Source organism: Lolium rigidum, chromosome 2, assembly GCF_022539505.1.
Source record: "Lolium rigidum isolate FL_2022 chromosome 2, APGP_CSIRO_Lrig_0.1, whole genome shotgun sequence".
Lineage (NCBI taxonomy): Eukaryota > Viridiplantae > Streptophyta > Magnoliopsida > Poales > Poaceae > Lolium > Lolium rigidum.
The window spans coordinates 153624003-153628453 of NC_061509.1; positions in this window are offsets into that span (position 1 = coordinate 153624003).

Here is a 4451-nt window from a genome sequence, read left to right on the forward strand (position 1 = left end):
TCAACAATACTCTTGTAGGTGTGATCACATAGTGGAAGTAACCTTATGCTTCCCCTCCATCAAACATGCCATCACAAGATCATATGCGACAACGTTCATATCGCCCATCTTAACTAGCTCCAGAGCTGCAATGTACATCTTAGAATGCCTGAATGTATGTGTTTCGTGGAGTCCGACGTCCTTCTGGTAGTGCCTCAAATGATCAGGTAGAATATCTCTAGCTTCTATAGTCCACCTCTTCATTATGTGCCTCTTAGGTATCTCTGTTAGCCTTAGCTCAGACATTACCTTTCAACAGATGGAACATGTATCAAATTATGTACATTTTTGTTGTAAGTTTGATATATCAGATAATGTATTATATAATGCAAAATGAGGCAAGTGGCCATTGTTACCTTAATAATGTGACAGCAGACCATCCCCATGTGTTCAAATAAACCACATTCACAACTAAAGAAATCACCTTCGGGTGACAGACTCAATTTCAAAAACAGACTTCGGGTATCTCTCTCTTTCTCTTGCATTGCTATGTGTGGCGACATATTTCCGTTTAGGTATTAGTTCCTCCACATTATACGATCCGGCAGCAAAAAGGAAAGATCCAAACATCTCAAACATTGTTCTTGTGTAAATCTTGCTAGCATGCTTCTCGATCGGTATGTTCACTTTAAGAACAGCTCCACCCTGATTAAGGAATTAAGATGTTAGCGATCACCTTTTTTAGATGACATATGAATTTGTTTGTAAGTTATGAAGGTATCCTTACCAATATAGTTCTCTTTTCTCGGAACCCTCCTCCTGGTCTCGATCAAAAGGAAGCTTGTTGTACTGCCTTACGAATAGGTTCATAGGACAACCAGGTGGAATGTAGTTCTTCAACATATGGTTTGCACTCTCGCTTCTTTGTGTACTGGTCTGCTTTGCACAAAACTTTCCGGCGAAAAAAGGCTTTGCCCATTTATGCCTAACCTCGTATATCACGTATGAGGAATGTATTTGTTTCAAGCCCGTGCTTCTTAATAAGAACCTGCCATGCATCTTCAAACTCCTTAACAGTCAACATATCCTGAACCAGCTTGTGAAATTCTATCCTGAATTCACTCCTTTTGTGATAGTGAGTCCCTAAACTCTCCTTCGCTTTCTTCATGACATGCCATTTGCACCACCTGTGCGTTATGTGTAGCCACACCTGACCAATTGCAACTTCCATTGCCCTAGCTTGGTCTGTTTGTTTGCAAGGTGTGGGATAAATCTTAGATATTAGACAAATATAATATGAAAGGTATATAAAAATCTGATCATAGAGTCCTTACCAGTAAGAACAGTTACTGGGGCCTTCCCACCCATCATCTTCACAAATTCTCTAAACACCCAGTTGAAGCTTTCAACCTTCTCATCCCTCATTAGAACACCAGCGAAAATGATAGTTTGAAAATGATTGTTTACCCCGACAAACAAACCAAATGGCATATCACACAAATTGGTGCGATATGTTGTGTCAAAAGTTATAACATCGCCAAAGTGGTGGTACTGGAGCTTACTACTGCCGTTTGTCCACATCAATGTCCTGATTCTGCTCTCTCCGTCCACTCTAACAGGAATAGTCAAACTCGGGATCCTTATCTTTCGGATCGGAGAAAAGATCCATTGTTTTCCTAACATCCTCATCCGCCTGGTCACGACTTATTTTACCACAAAGTGTTCGCGAGACACCTTTTTGTAAACGGTACGTTCTCGATTCTACCAAAAAATGTACCAATTATGCTCTGTAAACTTTGCTGAGATTGACATTGTTTTCTCTCAACCGCAATACAAGATCACGTGTGTACTTGTCTATATGCTCGTGGGAAGGGAAATGCAATTTTTGTGCACATGTTTTCAGCATCAAGTGGTTGTGTGTTGCCCTGAACTCACATATGTACCAGGCATTGTCATCGGTTCGAAGCAGCCTTATCATTGCTGCACACTCTGTCCGCGATGAACTACTGTTCTCCGTCTTGGGTTTGCCCTATTGACATCAGGTGGAGGTTTTTAGGTGGTCATATATTTAAACAAATTGCATAATTATTTCAGACTATAGGTTAAATAAATCATAAGTCGGAAACTTACTGAACAATTGCACAATAGTTCTTGCATACACTTAGATCCCTTGACATTAACCCGACTTTTGCCATAACGGATACCAAAACCACACTCCCAGGAAAACAAGTTGTAATAGTCGTATGCTTCACCGATTGAATCAAATGTTAACCCAATTACTGGGTACAACACTTCGTCACTTTTCCTCTCAGCAAATCCACGAAAAGCACTTTCAAGTGTCTGTAACTCTTCTCGCACTAGCAGCTCTCTCGTCTAGCATAGCTCCACGACGGTGCCTAGATGGCACAATGTGCATTAGAACATTTATTCACTGCCTTATTAAACTAAACAATAACAAACAGGTTTTTCCTGATTAATAATAAGTTTACCTGTCAGTAATCTGTACACGAAGCAAACCTAGTATAATTTCCAAACAATCAAACTGTATGTAATATCTTTTCACTCTGTAGCACATGTAAGAACTGAACATCCAGTTGTTGGTTTATATTAACAACTAAATTAATTAGCACTTAACCAAAGATTTCGTAGTGAATGTACTACTCACATCTTTTGTAAAAAAAAATGGATAGTTACATGTTGAAATGTCATAACTAGTTTTTTCCCCTCTTAGAAAAATTAAATGTTGGACAGTTTACATCAGACCTAGTTAGAAGTCCAACTTGTATACCAGCACATAGAAAGTAAAACAAAACAACTAATAATAATCAAGGTCAACTTGACTAACCTTCTTATAGATCCACTAATGTCACGCTCAACAGTTACCATGTTTATAGTCCTGGCTTCAGAGATCGAGCTGTTGAAAGCAGTCCCTCTTCCGATTTGCTCAAAGCTATCGGCTAAAGAGTCAACCTCATCCACCTCCTCCACCGTATCAAGGTAACTTGTCTTGTCTGGGCAAAGGAACGATCTTTCTGAAGGATAGGCATCCTCTGCCGAACATGGCGCCATCTCGTACAACAAGCTCGGAAGAAATCTAGATTGCGACTCGAGTATATCGTCGGATCTGGTGACGATATACCTGTTCTTGAAATTACCTTAGGGAGAACAAGATGGAAGGGGGGGTGGTGGCTTGATTTGTGATGCACAACACACGGAGCGCTGATTCCTCCAGTGAAAAGGGGAGCCGGATTAGGACAAGCTGTTTTAGGAAAACTAAGAAATCACTGTTCGCCGGAGTTCTAGTTTACTGTTCGCCGGATCAGAGGAATGATGAAGTTCGCTCTAATGGTGACGATGAGTGCGATGCCGCTAGGTAGCAGATTAAATGGCGCCCCACTCGGTGCAGGTTTCGACTTTGGATTCCTGTTCTGACGTGTACCGAGCAGGGCCTAATAATTGACACCGTACGGAACACTGTGCGATTACACTGTTGCTCTGCATCGCTGTCAGGTAGAAGCTCTCGTATTCACATGTATTGCTGATGGATAAAAGATGAGCCAAAATTTCACTTACTACTCTTGCACGAACCTGCAGGCATACGTGCGCGGTGGATCCATGGGGGGGCGTAGCACCCATGAGCCAAAAGTCCGCGTTGGGTGCCACACCCACCCCCCCCCATGGCGTTGGCTGACACCTGCCCCTGGCCCACGCTGTACACCATGCAATATGTAGGTATAACGCAGTGTATTGCTCAGTTGTATTGATGTATTATTAGCCATTCCCGTACCCTATGGCCCACCTGTACAGAGCTGTGGCAGGAGCTTCGTCCCGCTTAGTCAAAGAGAGCCGTTGTGCATAGCCAGCTCAATAAGTGCTTCCTGTACCGCAACTACTCCATCTGCTCCATTACTTCTTCTTCTAGCTTGCTTCATCTTCTTCCTTCCTTCATCTTCCTCCTTGATTCATATCCTGCACTGCTACACCAAGAAGCGTCACGAACTTCTGCTGTAACAGCATGTCCCCATCCATCAACTCTGTTGGCCGGAGCATCAACTCTGCAACCCACTTTGCTCCACTCCCTCTGATGCGGTGCCCCTACTGCGGCGACGGCGACGTCGAGTGGTGGGTGTCCAAGACTAAGGAGAACCCAGGCAAGCATTTTTACAAGTGCGAGCACGAGTGGGTAAGTTTCTTTGCACTGCACCTATACTGACCTGTACCCGTGCCTCCATTTGCACTGACCTCACTGTTCCTCCCCCTTGTTCAGTCCAAGACTTGCAATTTCTGGCACTGGGAAGAAGACTATATTCAGTATGTCCGGGCAAAGTGGCTCAGGCTCGCCATTATCGAGAAGCTGAAGAAAAGAAGCAACCACGGAAAGCATGAAGCCGACATGAAGCTGTTCTTCTTCCTTGCATTCGCAAACATTGCTGCTCTGATCTTTACTGTTCATAAGTACATGTAATGGTTGC